The sequence below is a fragment of the Adelges cooleyi genome, unplaced genomic scaffold (assembly GCF_023614345.1).
Source record: "Adelges cooleyi isolate 19-005CV unplaced genomic scaffold, UGA_ACOO_1.1 ACOO_flye_CR_arks_rails_tigmint_CR_PRNA_598, whole genome shotgun sequence".
In the NCBI taxonomy this organism is placed as follows: Eukaryota; Metazoa; Arthropoda; class Insecta; order Hemiptera; family Adelgidae; genus Adelges; species Adelges cooleyi.
The window spans coordinates 18,072-39,865 of NW_026096294.1; the positions used below are offsets into that span (position 1 = coordinate 18,072).

At 29.4% G+C, this 21,794-nt stretch overlaps 1 long non-coding RNA gene across 1 annotated transcript; it reads right to left on the minus strand.

Moving 5' to 3' along the window:
* Positions 1-7,148: 7,148 nt before the first annotated feature.
* Positions 7,149-8,206, minus strand: LOC126844031 (uncharacterized). Its single transcript, XR_007686520.1, has 4 exons — positions 8,152-8,206; positions 7,466-7,556; positions 7,333-7,365; positions 7,149-7,240 (listed from the first exon to the last, which is right to left on the minus strand). It is a non-coding gene; the product is annotated as an uncharacterized LOC126844031 (long non-coding RNA).
* Between the last annotated feature and the right edge of the window lie 13,588 nt (positions 8,207-21,794).

Genomic DNA, 21,794 nt, shown 5'->3' on the forward strand with positions numbered 1-21,794 from the left:
CTGTTTTTAAACCTGAAAGTCAAATTTTAGGTTCTTATCTGAATTGAAATATATATATATATATCAAATAATTTTCACTTCTAAATTCTAAGATACTGTGTTTTTATTTTAAAATGTATTTGTATAATTGATTTATTTAGTGTAGCTATTTCCGATAACGACCGATTATAATATTTATACATATAATTACTTAGATTTAATATAGGATAACATAAAAACCGGCTTATTAGTAAACTAAGCATTAGGACTTTTCTGGGTTTTGGAATCCGAAACCAGAAATTTGTTTTAATTCCGGATTTCAGATTTTCTCAATGAAAACGTTGTAATTTTATAAAATGTATAATAATATAAAGCAAAATGTTTTTTAAATAATAAACGATACAATTTTACGAATTTTACAAGAACATGAGTGTCATATAATTGATTAACCACCCTGTATATAAATTTCTTACACTACTATCGGATAAGAAAACCAGCTTATTGGTAAATAAAGCATGGGTAATTTACTAAGTTGTTCTTAAAATCGACTTTGGCGATAACATACTAAACAATACACATTGTACCTACATGCTATACATGCACAATGCACATTGCACAAATTACACATCTATCCTACGTGACAAATATTTTACAATAAAAGTTTACTAGTGTATTCTTTTTTTAACTATCAAGTATTATTTATAAATAACACTCTTTAAATGTAATTTATTATAAAAATGTATTTATCTTTTTAATTAATTAGTTAAAAATAATGTTTGAGTAAAAAAAAAATAGAAATATTAGGCAAAATACGAAAAAAATAGGGTTGACTGCCTATCTTTAATAATTTATTGCCGAATTATTTTCAATACCTACCTGTTGACTGTTGATGCACTCACACATAGCAACCTAGAGATTGACTATAGTCAAAGAGTATTTTTCTCTTTATAAAAAAAAATTGAGTTCAGATTTTCAAATAAAATTGAGTAGGTATTTCATGGACCCATTTTATCGGTACCTTCTGACTAATTTTTAGACCTCAATCCCTAAAAGCGATATAAAGAAAAAAGTTTCATCCCTTCTGGCGGAAAAGGTTTATGATATTTGTTTTGATTTTAACGTTTATCGATAATAATATATTAATAACACTGGCCCAACACACATTTTGGTGCGTAAGATTTTCCTGCTGGTTTTAATAGTATTTTAAATGCTGATTTCAAATATGTAATCAGATTTTTGCTGTCAGCTCTACTTTTTTAGATATAGGTACGCTAAATCTCAAAAAGTGCCTAAATATGACAAATATTGCCTATCCTTTGCCCCTCAATAAATAGCGCTTACCGTTCCGTCACACCGCCCCTTTTTAAGGGTAAAGTATAGGCATTTTTCTTACAAAATCTTAATTTAAAGGTTAAACTGTGATGTGTAATTATTAGTTTAATAATTAGGACTCTATTTTGGTAGTTAATTTATTTTTCGGACTATGATAGCATCTTTGAAAACGATTAAAAAATGTTTTTTCATCTCGACAGCATTATGAGAGACAACTTAATGTATTAGCATGAAAGCTTAGGTTTTAATATCTAAGTAGAAAGATGCGCCCCAGGTTTTTCTAGTTCACCTATTCTATTTGGTTATCAAGACGCTCGGAAGGTTATTTTATCCTTTTTAAGGCGCATAAAAACGTTATTTTTGGATTAATTTTTAATCTATTTTTTTTTTTATTTTATAATGGATGCTTTTATATTTTAAACACTTACTGTCCTTTCACTACATATATAAATACTACATCTCTGTCATATATTATATTATTGTAATATGGAATATATTTCCCTCAATAAAGATTATTATTATAATTTAAATTCAAAATTAAGTGACTTATTTTCAGTCTGCGTAAATAAGTTTTTACCTATGAAAATCACCGGTGTAACGCCCTCTTAAGACCTAAATACAAAGATATCCAAAAAATATCGATGCTATTATTATTTAAGCAGAACATAATGAGGTATTGGTAAGTATTGAAAATACAGGTGACCCATAAACATTCGACAAATAAAATAACTTTTGCTCTAAGGAACATTTTTAAGTTTATTTTTAAAAATTGATTTATAATCATTTGCGCAATAAACACTACGGTTTAGTTGCAATTAACTATTTTACTGTCTGAAATAATTTCTTTTTATATTTAAGTTAAGATAGCCATTGTCGTTATGGCTATTTTTGTTGTTTTTTTATTAATGTCTATTTATGATTAAGTTCAGTAATTGTTAAAATGTATTTGATTTATCACAAATGAATTTTTGTTAAAACAGTTTTATTACAATAAATGCTTAAACAAATAAAAAATCAGAGTTTCAAAATCTGAAATCCGGAATTTCAATAAATGCCTGATTTCGGATTCCAAAACCCAGGAAAGTCTTAATGCTTGGTTTACTAATAGCCGGTTTTTACATTATCCTTTATCAGATCTAAGTAAATATATATATATATATATATATATAATCGGTAGTCATCGAAAATAGCTACACTAAATAAATCAATTATACAAATACATTTTAAAATAAAAACACAGTATCTTAGACTTTAGAAGTGAAAATGATTTGATTTACATATTTCAATTTAGATAAGAACCTAAAATTTGACTTTCAGGTTTAAAAAACAGAAATAAGCATTGTAAAACTAAAAATTCGGATTTTCGGATTTTGAAATCCGAATTTCGGATTTTCGGAATCCGGATTTGTCGGATTTTTGAAGACTCCGGATTTAGTTCACATCACTAATAAATACACACGTTTCTTTTGGTCTTAAATTTTAAATGTTTATTACAAAAAATAATTACTTAATACTACTTGTCGACCAGCCCACATGCTTAGTAAATTTTTCTCAATTTAAAATGTTAATAAATTAATGTATACGTTACCATTTAATTTTCAAAAATTGAAAGTACTCTAACAAAACGATACGAATTTCAATATTGTTTAATTTTGTATAAAAACATTAAATTAAATGTCTCAAAAAAAAAACATACTGTAACGAGCCTGCTCGCCTAGGGGCTAATCCTAGACTGAACGGTCGCCGATGGGATCGAGTAAGTGGATCTCGGCTTGAGAACGGGAAGCTACCCCGTGTCTACACTTAAGTAAAACCCAAAGTCCCCTTTATATATTTATATGCACCGCACGAGGGGCTAAACGGGCGGTCGTGCCTTTGAATGACGTAACTCTGAAGTATGCAACTATAACTATTTATTTATAAGGTAAAACTAACTATACAATATATATATCGAATACACTTCTACCTGGGTCCCTGAGATTGTCAGCTGGTCCTGTAGAAGTGGAGTCGAGCGAACACACACGATGCGGGATGGTAATAGGCGGCGTTAAAGCGTGGTAAAGTGCGTAAATCGGATGAGGGCTAAAATGGTCGTTTATCGCGGTTCGAGGATGGTCAAGTCTCAACTGCTCGTTGGGGTCCGCGCGGAGGCTATTGTCCTGTGTGTTCGCTGTCTCCCCTACCTATTGTCTTATTGATAGATGTCCAGTAAGCGTATTTTAGGACGAGTGGTAACGGGGTGTCAAGTGTCCCCGTTACAGCTGCCCTTCCCCTATCGAGGTCTGACCTCAGACCTAAGTTAAACAAAAGTAAAAGTGATTGTTATGCGGGGAGTGGGGAGAAAGGGGAAACAAAAACAAAAAAAAACATTACAAGGCTTCCTGAAAAGTGAATCAAGTGTCCCCGTTACAATACAAAATACAATAATGTAGTTATTTTTAAAGAAAACCAGTGTCATGCGCTAAATGGATCACCCTGTACTATGAAATATTGGAAAGTGTATAATTTCATGGCTATCATTATAAATTACATAAAATATTTGTACATCTTTTTTAAATTTTGAGTTGTAAAAATACTTTTCTACAATGCCATGGTAATATGTAGGACGTAGGTAATTTGACCTTCTAACAATAAGCCTAGACGTACTTGTCTTCCAAGTGGATGATAAAAAATATTTTAATCGTATTACAACCAAAAAGTGTCTGCATATAACCGATTTCAGGTGTTGAAATATATATATTTTTTCAAAACATCAAGTGTCTCCATTAAAACCGATTTGCTGGCTCACATAACTGTTTTATTTCCTGCTTAACGGCCCATATATAATATCTACGTCATTTTTTTGTTCATTGTAGTGGTTTGTTATCAAATCGTTATAAGTACCACTTCATTGTTAAGTCGTAGATTAGATGTAGTCCAGGTGTCAAACAACTACCTCAAAATATATAACCATTATTTTTATTTCTTATTAAGTCCGAATAAGTAATACAAATCATGTTATACCTACATAGTACTCAACGCAGGTTTCACTAGCTGTGCCTAACAAATTGTTTGAGTTTTACAAAAAAATGTACATTCATTTAAAAACCAATGTTAATTATATTTAATTTAAAACGATGACCAGATCTTTAAATTATTATACAACCCCGAATTAATTGATTTGACGGCTTATCGGATTGGTTAGGATTAAGTAAATGTGTAAAATTAAAATCTTAATCAATCTCAGAAAGTAGCTACCGTGCCTATTTAACCCATTACCAAATTATAATATATTACTTTACAAATTATTAATAATAACAATATTATTATTTGAGCTGGAGATAAAACAAACGTTCAAACCTCGTTGGTTTACCATTTTTTTTTTAAAGGCATTACTAGCATTGTTAATAGCTGTTTAATTGCAATTGTAAACACTGTTTATCGCTTTTTTCGCAATTTACTGCACCGCCACCTTTCTATAGTAAAAACATCTATTAAAACGTACTTTTTATGGAAAAAAACTAAGCTACATAAGACAAGCTTCGGACAAACGAGCAAATTTATGTGCCTATATTATCCCGTCTCGTACAACTAACTTTCTCCATCCTTCTCTGTCCAACGCTAGGTTCATTCAATTAGAACCACTTACCAACTTTTCGACCCTTACACAAGTATACAGAATTATCCATGTTATTATGGACCATAGTATTATATTGTAGCCATGGATTTAATATCCAAGGTTATTGCATATCCCCACTTTATTATATTATCAATTCGCAAAATATACATCAACAAAAATGTTTAAAAAAAATACTAAATACCCACAAAGTGTATCAATCTTACGTTTTCCGAAAACTATGTTTTTTAAAAGACTAATTTGGGAAATGCCGTTAACGAATCATCGCAAACTTTCTCTTTTGTTTACTTTCAATTTGTCCGAATCAATTTATAACGTTTCCAGCTCTAATTCTTTCTTCGTCTCCGCTATCCGGCTATATTATTATCTTTGGCCATAAGGGAGAAAAAATTACAACGCCCTTAAAATATCGTTTTATGATAGAAACCAAAAATGATTCACATATAGTTGTTTTTAAGTCATTTGGGTCAAGAAATTCTAAGAACTCTGTACAAGTCGACGTTTTATAATGCAAGCTCAATATAGGTATTTAAATAATGTTTACTTTTATTTTTTGAACGTGTGAAAATATTTCATATAAAAGATGTCTATATTTTCATTTATATTATATAAACGGTGGAAAGGGAAACGCACAACGAATGTCACAAGTGTTTTTCTAAAGCAAAAAAATTGCGTTTTCGGCAAGGCAAGAATTCGATATTATACAAAAGCCTGTCTTTTTAACATGAGAAAAATAAGAAAAATTAACACAAGATTGTCGTGGTAGTGTTTGATATTTCTTTTGGATTTGAGAGTTAAACGATAAAAACAATTCCCGCTTTGACGGTGTAGTACTTTGAAGCGAGGTTAGGTTGGGTTTAAAAAATTCTTGTTGTACTCATACCGTCTAAGAACTATAATGAAAACATATTTTATTTTGAGAGCCCAATTCTATAAAAAATTGTTTATAAATGACCATGAAAAAATATTTAAGATGGCGGCGACTTATTTTTAAAACAAGACGGTTATCAGAATTCCACGGGGTTATGATAGCTAGACCACTAATCCAAAGTATTAACAATTAAATTAATAACCTACTCAAAACGGGGGCTAATTTATAAGTAACTAGTGGACTGAATCGATATTTCACCTAAATCCGCTTTTGGTTCTTATAGTATTATGTACTTATAGTATTATAGTTACAGTATTATGTAGTATGTTATACTATAAAATATTTAAATATTATATAGTCTTCTTCTTCTTTTTTTCTCCTTGGGTTATTAGACCCTTAAGAACACCCCGTCTCACAACGAAGCCTCTGCCTTTCTCTGTCCAACGCTAGGTTCCTCCAATTAGAACCACCTAGAACCCAACTATTCAACATATTTTGTTATGACATCTTCCCAGCTTATTCTTGGATCATTTCTCTACAGAGTCCTGTTTTAATAGATCACTCAGTGTAACTTATTTAACGATAGCCGAAGTAGCTATACATTTGTATGGAATATTCTTTAAATAACGTATTAGTGGTAAATCTTAGTCAACTAAAAAAAAATCATAAGTCCATTCCCCTGAAAGGGGAGAAACTTTTAGGAACAAAATCGCTTGGCTTCTCATACCTAATGTTGCCAAAAAACAACTGGACATGTGCGCTTTCTAAACTCAGCGGTACAACTAGTGTATAGTTTTATTTGTATACCTAATATAATTGTGTTCATATCAAATATGCCCGAGAGGTCACAGATAAGTTTAAACATGTAGAGAATCTTATTATTATTATTTTACTGTTTGTTTTATAGATATAGAATGTTGGAGTGCGGAACGACTTACAGCTTACTAGGAATAAAATATAATGCCGAAAAAATAACTACAAATGGCGATAGATGTAGGGGATGAAAACAATTTTGTTTTTAAAAATGATACGAATAATATGTTCTGTATAATGTAAAATGTATTAGGTATATGTATAAATCTGCACAAAAGCAACAAATGTGATGATAATCGTAAGTAAAAACTGTTTATTATTAAATAAGTTATAAGTGTTATATTAAATAGGTTTTTAGTGCTACATGAAAATATTATTACAATCAAATAAAAATAGTATATTACATTTTTAGAAGATACACCATCGGTTCGTGGTCTAAGTTATATTCAAAACTCCTCTAGAATTGAGCTATTCTTCATTAATTATTTTTCTATAGTAAATATTATTTCTTTAGTTCCATCGTTCAGGTTACAAGTATTCTTGTATGCATGGATTTCGAAATTGTGTACTCATGTATAATCCTGCCAAACGACACAACCGTGATAAGAAAACATGTTCAGGTGATCTATCTGAAAAATCAATTTTTTTTTTAATTTGCTTGTTATAACTTACTAGTTAATACTCTTTAAAAGCTATTTACTATGAAAAAAATAGTAATTACTTGGGTCTTCAACAACTTCTGGATTATCATTTCCTGTAACAAATACATCAAATCATTATGCATTTAATAAAACCCGGTGTATTTATTTTATAGAACTTAACAGTCACTCATACAACTCCATATTAAAACTTACCTAATACACGCCGACTGATGTTACTTTCTAGAGATTTTCCAGAAACTCTTCCCACTTCTACAAAGGGTTGCCAAATTTGATCCTACCAAATCTACGAAAATATTTATTATATGGCTGTGTAAAGAAGAAATAACAAAAAATATTTTAGTTTTAAGTTTTATTATATTAAATATAATATTTAATATATTATATATTGTTTTTTTGCTTCTTCTTCTTTGATGTACTTTATGTAATTTAGAGTTTGCCAACTTATCACGAACCTCCGAATAGAAACGAGTTTTCCGAAAACGATTTAAAAGTGTTAGAGCTCATACTACACGCGACCGACGTAATGTACTAAAAAACCGATAAAACGACCAAACGTCTGAATTCTAGCAGTAGCGAAAAGTTTAAACATGTTATGATGCGATACGATATGATGTTGGGTTAGGTTAGGTTGGCAACAATGATACATCTTATCACTTTTCAGATAGACAGCTATTTTACAAGGCTTAGTGATAACGCTTATCAATTGAAACCAAAATTAGTTCACTTTTCTGACACCAAAAGGCGCTACTAGGGGGCCTGCGTGCTCCACATAGTACCTATGTATAGCTTAATTAATTAAAGTTTTAAATCGATTTTTATAGTTTTTCATTAGAACTACAAATATGTTTAATTATCAGTATTTAAAATTTTATACTTACTTTTTGTAACTCTTATTTCTAGTTGCGTCATAAACTGACCATACATGGGTCCTAAAATCAAAACAAAATATGTTTTAATGTACATTCATATTATTTATCATTGAAACCAAAATATTATGTTGGTACTTGTTCCAACAAGTACCAATTGATTCAATTTTATCACTTTTATTTATAATAATTCCTGTAGACCTGTGACCTCTCCGTTTCTTCATTGCTTTAATTACATTATGTCTATATTCTACTGTACTAGTCCTCTCGGATAAAATCACTTTCAAATTAACGCTTTGATGCTCATTTGTAAATACAGAACCTTAATTTAAAACTTTCTTACTTTGCTGGTTATACTGTGCTTGGTTTGGACTGTACTGGCTTGAAAATACTAACTACCGATTTGCATCAAAGCGTTTTTTCGAAAGTGATTTTATCACTTTCAGATTTAAAAATTCCTGTAAACCTGTGACTTCCCCGTTCCCACTATGCCCCGACCCAACTATGCTCCGTCCCCACTATGCCCCGACCCCACTGTACTGGTTTTTTTTAGACATGTTAAATGTCATTCCAGGCAAAAGCATAATAATTATTATACGTGTATTTCATCAAGCCTTTAACGAACCCATAATTTATTTCTTGTGGTTTTATTTAAAAAAAGCCTTATAAGAACTCCGCAAAGTTTATTGTTAAGTCACTTATAAAAATCAATTTAGATAATCAGTCTTAGGAATATCACTGGTTTTATGCTAACCTGTGTCAAGGTCGCGAAGTACAATGCACAAAGGATAACAGCACTTTTGAAATGCATAATGGTTGTTTATTTTTCAAATACTTTGTTAAACCAGAAGTAAGTCTTCAACACCTAAGTTGGGTGAACGGTGAAATTAGATTCGACTCGGGGTGTCTTTTATATGGTGCAAATGATATAAACAACATAATTTTAGAAATAGAAAATATTGGTAGATAGTGGTTTTTCGTTTCATTTTATTTACATGCTACACACTTTAAGTAATGTTTTCGACCCAAATACAGTTGTAAGCACAGTGTAACCTAGAAAAACACTGTATATTTACTTTTGTGAAATGGAATAACAATATATTTGTATTTTTTTTTAATCGCACAAACACAATACAGCGAACGACGAATGTTATTAAATCTTCATAGAATAATATTATTCGTTTAAATAAACAAAATAATTTTCACACGCTATACTTTGCGATTACATGTTTTACTCAAGGGATGAGAAAATCCTTCTAAAATAGCGAACGATGAACGTTATTAAATCTTCATTAGATTATAAATGTTTCCAATTTATAAATACTTAAAAACTAAATGGAAATATTTTGAAAATTAATGTTAACGTCTTTCGATTTAGTCACATATTCACAATTTCTATATTAAACCTAACAAAATTAGTTAACGATGTTGAACCGGTGGGTAAATATGCGTACTGTCGGTTCCAGTGGGCTTCTTCTTCCATTCCGGAAAAATCAGAAGGTCGCTGATTTGGGTCCTTTGGGACTGCCGGTATGCCAGATTATTTTGGCTGAGAACAGACTTGCTGATATCGCCAACGACGGATATTTTTACATCTCATTAAGGCAGGGTTATTTTTTTTTTTTGTCAAAATTAATTTACCAAGTATTAAATTTTGGCAGATTCGTGTAAATACTTTCCGGGTTACTATGATTGCGGTATCTAGGCAATATTTGTTTGTTGTTTTTACTTTTTCGGTTATTTTGCGCGGCCTGTGGCATCTGCTGGTTACTAGGTCAATGATGTATTTTTAATCCGGCCGGCTACAATAGTGCGGGGTGCATGGAATTTTACCGGCTCTCTGTACGTATGGTGTGCGGCGAGATTGTGAGGTGAGGTGACGGTGTGTTTGCCAACCGGTAACCCAGAAAATAACTGCATATTTACTTATGTGAAATAAAATAACAATTTATATTTATTTGCTTTACATTCGCTTAAAAACAAAAACAATATAGCCATCGATAAATGTTATTAATCTTCATATAGTAACATTATTCGTTCAAATAAAAAATAATAATTTCCATACATTATACTTAGCGATTACATTCATTCAAGGGAGAAAATCCTTCTAAAATGTGTACATAGTCACCAAACTTATGTAAATATTACCAAAATTATAATAAATTGTTAGATAGTTGATTTTTGTTTTAGTTTATTTACACAAAACACGGCATATTTACCTATGTGAAATAAAATAACAATATATTTTTATATGCCAAACATTGCCAATATAGCAAACGTTGAATGTTATTAAACCTTTGCATAATATTTCGTTGCCGTGATTTAACCAAAACGGGGCGGACATTACTATTTATAATGTGCTGTGGTAACTAAATTGCTATGAACTTATACGAAATACTCGTACGTATATGATTTATAGAATTTTGAACACCTCAAAAATAAATTCCTGGATCCACCACTGTGCATTTGCAATAACTATTGTGGCAGCACAGGGAATCGTGTTGTGACGTCGGGAATGTAGCTTCGGGAATGTGTTATATTTAAATTAAATTTAAAAAATGTTTATATATATAAAACAATTTTAACTATTTCATTTAGTAACAAATATAGTAATAATAATGATAAAATAAAGAATAATTTAGTTTACTTTAATTGAAAAATAAAAACCAACAAAGTTTTGAGTGGTATATTTTGTTTTTTTTTTTAAACATTTAAAACTAAATTTTAATTTACTTAAATTAGACGAATTAAACAAAACTACAAAAATTACTTGTAGGTAAGAAGCTAACACAATCTTTTAACCAACACATAAATATAATGTGTAATCAATCTCTTTGTGCATTTGGTTTTATAAGGCGCAATTGTTCGGAATTTAAGAATCCGATTGTTTAAAAATATTATACTTTACTCTGGTACGTTCTATACTAGAATACGGTTCAGTAATTTTGAACCCATATCAAGGTGGTTTAATAAATAAAATAGAATGTGTGTAAAATAGGTTCTTCCGGTTACATGCATTTAAAACAAACAAAATTTGTTAACTCTTGACAACTAATGAGTCAATATGGTACTGTCTCACTCGAAAAAAGAAGGAAATTACATGATGCATCTTGGTTGTTTAAATTACTGAATTCGTAAATAAAGTACCCTGACTTATATACAATTAGACAAATATCTTTAAACGTTTAATAATAGTTTAGTTTACATGATTTCAAAAATAAAAAACCAACCAAGTTTTCAGTGATCTATTTTGGTTTTTTTAAACATTTAAAACAAAATTTGTATTTACTTAAATTAGATGAATTACACAAAACTAAAAGTATTACTTGTAGGTAAATAGCTAACACGAAAAAGATTAAAGCTAATAATTGTTAGAAAATTTTGCCGACTAGATTAATTTAAAGTGGTGCTGATGCTGTATCATTCAACCGAACTCCGAGTAAATAGTAAGTAATAAATAAACACATAAAGATTATGATTCTATTTATTCACAAGCAGTATTCTAAGTCAATGGAAGCCAGAAAACACGGTAATAATGTGATTAAATTAGAAATACAAAATAGTAGATACTCACACAACGTAGAACCATAAGCCGCTGTCAAGGGCTGCTACTAAAAATGTATAATAAATGATTAACAGGCAAAACAAAACTCAATTGTAACGCAAAGTGAAACAAAATAACAAAACACGACTCAATACGTTAGGTATTTATCACAGAATTCGGCCAAGTTATTATGATTAAAATCTATTGATTCTCACGAATCGGACCCGTAGCAACAATGCTGAAACAAATTGTTCCTATGGCACTAAATCTAATTTAACTAGTAATAATTCACAGAAATTCAGTGTACAAAAACTCAATTATTAACAAAAAGTCAAAACAAAACTTGAATTTAATAAAAATGGTGCTATCTGCACGACAACGCTGAAATTTTCTAAACAGATTTGTGATAGTGTATGTGTGATAACGAGTGATTGCCACAGGTTGAGGTACACAACAGCGTGGAGGTAAACTGTCGCGCGTTTTAGGAGGCAAACGGTTCAAATTCTCAACTCCGGTTTAAAAGTTTGTTGTAAACTTACCTTCATCGACATCCTATAAAATGTATTAATGTCTTTACCTAAGTCTTTATCCGTTTTGGAAACACCTTTCGCTAATTCTGTTAGAATACATAGGCCTACACTTGTAAAATTAATATTTAATACAATAATAACAAAAAAAATAGGTGTTAAAGAAAGTCAGTACAGTTGGCTTAGGACATAGTGGGGTCTACAGGTCTACGAGAATTATTAAATACAAATATCGATAAAAGCATTGCACCAAATGACAGTTATGCTCTTTATCTGGAAACCTGGAAATTTACCAACGCCAAATCTAAGATTTCCTCTTTTTTTGGAGTTTTTTCTTAATAGAAAAAAGTTTCACTGCAGATTTTTGAGAAAATTTTATGTCATAGCTTTGTTCTAGATCTTTCTCCGGTCTAATTTTCAGACCTAAGTCCCTAAAACTTTGGTTGAAAAAGTGAAAAAAGAAGAAATGTCTATCTCTTTTAAAGGAAAGGGTTTATGATATGTTTTGGTTTTGTCAATGTTTATCGGTAGGTAGTAGGTACTATGTTTAAATAATATTCCAGATTTGTGAAATAATATTAAGATGTTCTAGCTACACAACTATTAAAATTTCATGTATTCATATTTTTATTTTGTGACCTCACTATACATATAGTTTTGTACAATTTTGAACATTCCTTCTACCCCAAATTGCATATCATTTTAACTTTTGCAATTAGAACATTGCTGAATTATATTTTTTACACTTGCAATAATTGGTAAAGTAAGGGAACCTAAAAATGTATGCATCAGGTCATGAATAATTTGACTATTTTATTTTTTAATTCATTTAAACCCTTTTGAAAACAATATATGGTTTTATTATTGTTATTACTTTTCCAAAATATATATATATAGTTTCTTACACGAAAACACAGTTTAAGTGTTATTCATTGAAATAAGAAGCAAACATATTATTTGTATGTGATGTTTTGTAGCGGCTTGTCCAAACAGTTTCCTGAGTTTCCATAAGTACACCATTTTCACTAAATATAAATTTTATTCAAAACAAAAACAATGTCGTTAGCATTGACCTAGATATATTATTTTAAGTGTCTAAAATTTGAACAAAAAAACATTAATAATTTCTATTACGAACGATAGTCCTCCAGCCTATTTCTCAAAATGCTAATAACACCATAGATATTTACAAAACTTGTTTTTTTACTGGATATACCTATAATATTTTTTTTTATTCTATTTAGAACAATTTGTTTTCAACGTTTGCAGAACTCTTCAACCAGAGGCCCAAATGTAGGTATCCAATAATTGAAGTATTGTGAGTAAAAACACAATTATTTATCATTGTTTATGGCGTTTTCTCGGGTTCGTATCGAAGTGAATAACATATGAGTAATAGCCCACACAAAAACACTTTTTTAAATCAATGCACAACCACAATAACAATTTTACAAACTTGGAATTTAGCTCACGACAACGTGTTGAAACATAATATCAAAACAGAATAATTTTCAAACTAAATTATTTAGGATTAATTATCGTACTCTGAATTGTTCTTATATAAATTTTATTTAAGCCAACCCAATACCAATGTGGTTGTGGCCAGCCAGAATATGTTTAAAATAAAATTAAACGAAACAAAATCAGCTCGTGTCACACTGTGTCTTTAAATAAAACTCCCATTCCCCGATGCTCTCAAATAAAATATTTAGGCTTAATATTGAACGAGATCCTAACCGGGTCACCACATTTAAAAGAACAACGCAAAGCACTCAACTATCGACTAGATATGCTTCGACCTCTTCTAAACTAAAAAAATACCAATAAAAAACAAGCTCCTTTACACTACCCTTTTGAACCCAATATGAACTTATGGTATTATTATCTGGTGATCGGCAAAACCTTCAAACACCAAAACAATTAATATGCCTCTGAATAATCACAAAGGGCCTTTTGGTATGATTAAATTGTTTCACTCCATCCCAACCTCCCAAACGACTTTAAAAAAATGCCGTAAAGGATAATAAGGAATTAGATTGAAACAAATTGTTTCCTTGGACTGTCCTTAGAGAAATTAAAATCGAAAGTGATGATTAGTAAATAATATTATAATATTAAATCTCTTTAAATGTTATTAAAAAAGTTTTTTTCAATATACAATACGTCTTAACGGCTTTTATAATTAAAAAATCACTGTTTCTTTTTAAATAAAGACTAATTATTTACATTTTGTGTAATATTATTTTTATTTGTAAGAAAAACAAAAATGACTATAACTTGTGTAGTAATTTAAAAAGGGGCAAATTTCTACAAAATTACAACAGGTATACTATTATTAAGCAGAACATCTTCATCATGGTTAATATATCCCATCACGAAAACATGTTTTGTTGTTAATTTATATATTTGTTTTTAATATTTCCCCTTCACTCTCTCTTTTTTTTTAACTTGACGTGCGATCCGCCGAACGGGTCCCCGTCCATTTCGACTACATAGAATGATCCAATTTCAATTCTGTAAAGAGATTCGAGTTCTTTGGTTAGTTTACTATGTTATGCAAGAAGCCCGATTTCATTTAAAAAATTTCGGTTTCTCGTAATTAAATAAATTCAATTTTCAAATTTTTCAATATTAAAATCCGATTATTTTACATAAAATAATAATAAAGCAAAAAAATCTGGCTATAATTTTTACGAAAGTCGAATAACAATAATAATACAAATAATTTAATGTTCATTTTTATAAATTTATTTAAACAGTTTTTTTAATTTGTTTACCTATTTTAAATATGTTCGAATAGAAATTTATATGAAATTACTAGTTGGATATTCGTTAAAATAAATTATTGTCTTAATCTTTTTTTAATCATTATTTAAAACTGTGTTGAATATATTGTTTTTTAATAAACCCAGAGTTTGCTATGACCTAAATATGAAGTTTTAAAAACTATAAATTTTGTAGTTGGGGTTTGATTTAAGAGCAAACTAGTAGGTATACAAACACATGCATAAATATCATAATGTCGATTGTTATTTTCTGTTTTTTTTCAAAACATTTTCTAAATTTTTATTTGTGTATGGCGCGTCGTCGTTTAAGTATATATTTTGATTTGAATAATAACGGTTTAGAAAATTTGAAACCGTCACGTGACCAATTTGGAAATTTATTATAACTGAAGTATACTAAATGAAAATGGATAACACGTTAAATGTAAATGTATAGGATATGTATGTAAATCTCCTAAAGATATTAAAGTTCATAATATACCTAACCTAAACGGTTGCTACATATTTTGAAAATTATTGTACGGGTTGAGTTAAGGCTTTTAAATCGTATAAAACTCCTAGTAGTATATAAGAACAATCACGTCAATAGTTTTGAGTCTTAAAATGGCAATACGCCATTTAGTTGCTACGAAAAATGATTGATTCCGCCTGTAAGCGTAAAGCGGGTTTTTTTGTAACCCAAAAAAATATGTTATTGTTAAACTGATGTGCACATTATGCCGTTGAATATAAAGTATTCGGTGAACGCTATATACAGTTAGAAATAAATATTAAGATACAGACGAATTTGGCTCGGTGGTAAACATACAAAAGAAAAACAGCTCATCACAAAACAAATGCCTTACGTTAGATTGATACAAAACACAGTATTGCTATTTACTCTGCACCGATGAAAAAAGCCAGAATAACAAGTAATTGTATGGGTAAAAAATACTTAATGTTTTAACACATGTGTTACAGGCGTAAGGGACATGATAAAAAAATAAAGAAGAAAACAAGTAGCCTATGGTTTTCTAGTTTATTATGCGTATCAAGTTCACGCTTCGAATATAATATTGTAGCGACACGCCAATGAGTTTTTATCATTATTACATTTTTGTACCGTTGAAGAAACCAAATAACAAATCGTTGTAAGACAAATAACTTAGTAGGTCACGCCGTATTCTAAAACTTATTTCCCAAACCTGTCATTTTGATATCTGCTATAAATCAAAATATATATTAGGAATAGCGTTTATCAGATAGTAAATAAGATTTTATTAAATTTTGATGTTTTACTGGACGTATCCGAAACTAAAACAACAGAGCGTTAAAAAAAAATGTTGCCCATATTTAAACTGAGATACATTGTTCTCATCAAATTATGAGAAAATCAAGTTTTTGGGCGTTGTGCGGGTTTGTTCCCAATGTTTACATAAATAAAAATGTAGTAGTTGTCAACTGATTTCAAAGACTCTACCTACATATATTCATTTTGGCTTTTCTGTTGGATTGTAATTCAAACTTTATAACACTAAAAAATAGTCCCGAAGAAACGTTTAGAAAATTGTTGTTCTAAAAGTTTTCTATTGAATCAACAACACAGTCATGACATGTTAAACAAATAGTCCACTCTTTGGTGGAATTTTTTTGCGAAGTGAACCGTAGTGTGAATTTCTTTGACATATGTAAATATAGTAAAAACATGGTTGACCTAAAACTTTTTACTTTAAAACTGCCTGTTATTGAGCATAAGAATCATTGTGTAGTAGATTTCAGATAAAGTTTGTAGCCTTATTGAAAACGAAAAAATATTATTACAATAATTATGAATATGAAGTTTATTATTTTATTGTGTCTAACATTTTTTACTCAATCAGTCAACTGTGTTGTGAAGATAACAAAACAGGAAAAACAGGTATATATAGTTTTTTCCAACAATTACTTATACATATTTTGTAGATTATTTGTGTTAAATTACGTACAGTAAAATAAACGTTTAACATGTATGGTATTCCACTATTGTCAAATCTCTTAAGTGTATTAAGACATTAAAAATAACCAGGCCATATTGGCTGCTCTTATGTGGGCGCTTGTTTCAGCCTGTATGGGTGCTTAAATTATGTTTTACTTCATCATACTATTTTCTCTAAATGAACTTAAAGGCTAATTTTTGTTTTTAAAATTTTACTATAATCATTTGTATTTTACAGTTTTTTTTCTAACTTATTTTATAATAGCTTAATTAAAAATCGGCCTTTTAGCCCCTCCATTGAAACGTATTTTTGACGTTTTAGATGTAAAATCCTGACAAAACTACGCCAATTTAGGATGGTCCGATTTAAATTCTGTAAAAATATTATAACTTAATGGCCTCATTTCTAGCTTACTGATGGAATCGATTATTAATATTTCAATTAAATTTATGATTAAATCCTATTCACTTCCTAGTCTTTTTAAGTAAATGAAATAATTATTCAAAAATTTGTATCCACAATAACCTGGAAAAAAAGCGGATAAGCTTAAATATTTTTACAGAATTAAAATCCGATCACCCGAAGTAGGCGTAATTATGTCCGGTCTTTAAGTCTAAATTGGTTTCATGTACTAGCAAAATGACTTTAAGTCGTAGAAACAATTGTATACGTTAAAACTAATACTACGAAGTTCATACAAATTACAAATGAACTTGGAGACAAATTGATATGGTCGAAATTTATTAAAACCCGCCCGCTTTCAATACCTTAATCTGCTTAATTAATTGCACGAAAACAAATAAACATCACAATAATCTTAGAGCACATACCTAACCATTTTTCCTTAAATTTTGTTTAAATAATTTTCTATGGCCATACTAATAGCAAAGTTAGAAAGTTTTAAATTGAGGTGCTGTATTTACAAAAGAGCATCAAAGCGTTACTTTGAAAGTGATTTTATCCGAGAGGATTGGTACTGTAGAAAACAGGCATAATAGAATCAAAGCATAGAGGCGACGGAGAGGTCACAGGTCTACAAGAATTGTTATAAATAAAAGTGATAAAAGTGAATAGCTAATAACCAGGTGCTCTAGTAAATAAAAATACTCCAAATTTAAAAAGTATTTCCCATAAATAAAATGATAAGGGGAACGGAAAGCGCTATTTATTAAGGGGCAAAGGATAGGTAATATTTGGCAAACATTGATCTAATAGCCATTTATGCCTACTTATTTCAAGATGAACATATGTTATAATTTTCTAATTATAATACTTCTAAAGTTATTTTTCTCCGAATTAGACGAAAATTTGATAAAAAATTACTTTCGTCTTTTTCCGGCGTATCTATTGGACGAATTTGAAGCTTTTTTTTTATACGAAGCTTACTATTTTTTCTGTGGGGCTAAAAAGCCGATTTTTATTTAGCGATTAAAAAAGTAGTTAGATGTATTAGATAAAACTATAAAAAAGTAAACATAAAAATGCTCATAAATATTTTTTGAAAACAAAAATAAAAAATCTGTCTCTAAGCCCCCATAGAGAAAATGTTAAACTATAAAACAATAAAAAAATTATTGAAATCGGTTCGGTAGACACTTCAGAAAGTGACTCTGCGTTTTAGCCTTTATTTGTAAAACAAATTGATGCTTTCCGTTTTCCTTAATGTACAAAAATTATACTTTTATTTATAATTTTTTTTTTTTTAGTTACCAAGTGATTTTTTCTACATAACATTAAATCTTAATTTAGATTATTTATAATTATAATTTAATAATTCTTTTTATTGTACGAGTATGTATTTCATTTAAATCAAACGGTTAAATTCTGTAAAATATATTTGATTCATTATGGAGATACAATGTTTTTTAGTTGGCGAATAAAAAACGTTATTTATCTGGAATTTCATCCGACCCATGTTCGTAAACCTTAAATGAGTTTTAGTCATACAAATTTTGTTTTAAAGTAAATAGCTAATTTAATTGTGGATAATATTAAAATTAGTTCATGGGTAAATATTTAAGTTCATCTTGATTAATTGAATAATGGAAAAACTTTATTTTTTTCGTGAATTTATTTAATTATACATTTATTGAAATTATGCAGTTCTCTGGCTTGTATTATGTTAATGATTGTTCGATTTATGTTGGTCTCTAGTTTAAACGAATTTAAATTGTATTATCAGTTTTTTATGTAACCAGTAACGATGGAACGATAATATTAGTGTAATTAAATTTCAGACCCTAGATTGCTTTTTTCAAGAGATATTAGATTATGTCAATGCTGACCATACTCATCCAGCCCAAAAAAATGTCATAACACTAAAACAGTTTTTGGATAATGTGGGTAATCCTACAGGTACCAGAGAAACTGCGGTGCATGCGGCAGCGGAATTTGTTGGTACCACAGAGTACGAAGTGCCACTTGACCGTAAACATTAATTTTACTTCCTTTGTCATTTAATAATAATTTTTAAGAAACTGTTTATTTAGAGTTAACGTAAAATAGAAAAGGTATTTTTTTTGTAAAAATTCCTCGCATTTAACCTTTTTTAGTCAGTTGTGCGGTGTATAACTGCTGTTTGTATTCTAACAATTTATATAAATTGATCTATCGTTTTAAGTTTAAGAAAGTTTTTTTTTTCAGGTACTATAGGAAAAATTACTTTTCAGAAACTAATAGCAAATATTTGTCAAAGATTACAAATAGCAATAGATGCATACGCAAGTCCAATAAGGGATGCAATAGCTACAAATCACGTTCAGTTTTTACAATCAGGACAATATTGAAGATTTAAAATTTTTGTTAAATTGACTAATTTTAATTTTCAACTTCATTTAATGTGTTTAAAACATACAATTATTTTAATGTATTTATTTATTTTACTTCATTTATCATTTAATAATAATTGTTAAGAAACTGTTTGTATGGAGTTAAAGAAAGTTTTTTTTTGTTTCAGAAATTATAGAAATAGATGATTTTGATGGTCTAATAACAAAAATCTAAAATATTAAATAAACCAATAGATAAATACACAATTCTTATAAGAGTGCATCACTTATAAGAACTGTGTATTCATTTATTGGTTTATATAACATTTGACAGATATTTGTTATTAGTTCATAAAATCCATCTATTTCTATAATTACTGAATCAAAAAAAAAACTTTGCAATAGCTACAAAAAGCGCTCCAAAAGAATAAAATAAAATATATTTAAATCTGTGTTAAATTGATAAATGTTAATTAAATGTGTTTAAAACATACAATTATTTTAATGTATTTATTTATTTGAATATAACTTTCATCAATGTTAATAAGTACAGTACAAGGTAAAAAACGACAATTTAGGACATAATATACCTAATCAGCTGGTAATAATTGTTGTTCCGAAATCGCTTTCAAATTTCCAAAAAAAGTCCCAAATCATTTACAAACAACAACGGTGATAAATACCCAGCCCTAGTAACTCCTAATATGATATCTATTCCTATTCAGAGTGCACCGTTTAATTTAATTTCGTGCAAAACAATCAACTTCTGGATAAGGAAAAAGAAACTGTAAATTAGAATAAAAAAGGGTACATTATTGATTCAGAAGTTTTAAATTATCACCTCTTTCTCTTTGAACATAAAAAATATCCTTAAATATAATAAAAGTGAAGTACAGTGATAGCCTAAGATAACATCATAAAACGTTTCATCCAGAAGATATAAGCATCTTTTCTTAAATTTCTTTTGTTAGACATAGGTAAATGACTTAAGGTGTACTAATTATACAATTTCATATACTATGTGTAGACAAAAATGGTAAAATGTCTGTTGTAACACGGTAAACATTATTTTTTACATTTAATTAAACTATTTCAAATAAAAACTCAAAATCAAAAGGTTTGATCCATCAAGCTGTTTTTGCAATGGATATTTTAGCTTCGATGCAAAGCGAGAAGGTATTGGTTTTACTCTGATGTGGGCTTTCTTTTTATCTGTATACACTGTAACTTTTTTAACATTTTTTCACCGCAACGGTCTCGTATTGTGCACACATGTTAATTTCACTCTCGTGTTTTTATCAACTAAAGTGTATGTGGAATACTCAGTTTTTTTATTAATTAGTCTTGTTTGAAAGCTCTAATTACACCGATCGTGGACGTTTTTGCTTCGTCGAAATCATCGAGATCCTTCGGGTTCTGGGTAAGACAACAACACATTTTTAATGACTCAAAATGGGCAGTCGTAATCATACGCCACCGTCAATGCCGTTATCTAAAACTATAAACGCTCCGATAACCCCGATAACTATAATAAACCGAAGCTATAAAGTAAATAACAATAAAAATGATTCGCTAAAATCCGTAAACGCAGATGATTTAAACGACGACTGGACTACAGTATTACCGTCAAACAAAAGACCGCACTCACTATCGCCCGATTCTTCACCTTTCCTAAATATAGCACAAATAATAAATCGAAAATCTTAAACCGATATACACCACTTCAAACTGATAACAATGATATGGAAACCGTACAAACTAACGAACCTATAATCCACAAACCACCTCCAATATTTATCAAATCTGAACTCAATTATTTAAAATTTTGTGAAATCATTCAAAAAAAATATTGGTTCCGAAGAATTCACTTGTAAAAGCAATACATTGGGACTCAAACTACATCTCAGTTCTCCTGAGTCATACCGTAAAATTGTACGTATTCTAGTACAAAAAAATGGTGATTTTCACACATATCAATTAAAACAAGAAAAGCCATTTCGCGTTGTTCTAAAAAACCTTCATCACTCCACGGAAATAAAATTTATTGAAGATGAACTAAAACAACTTGGATTCAA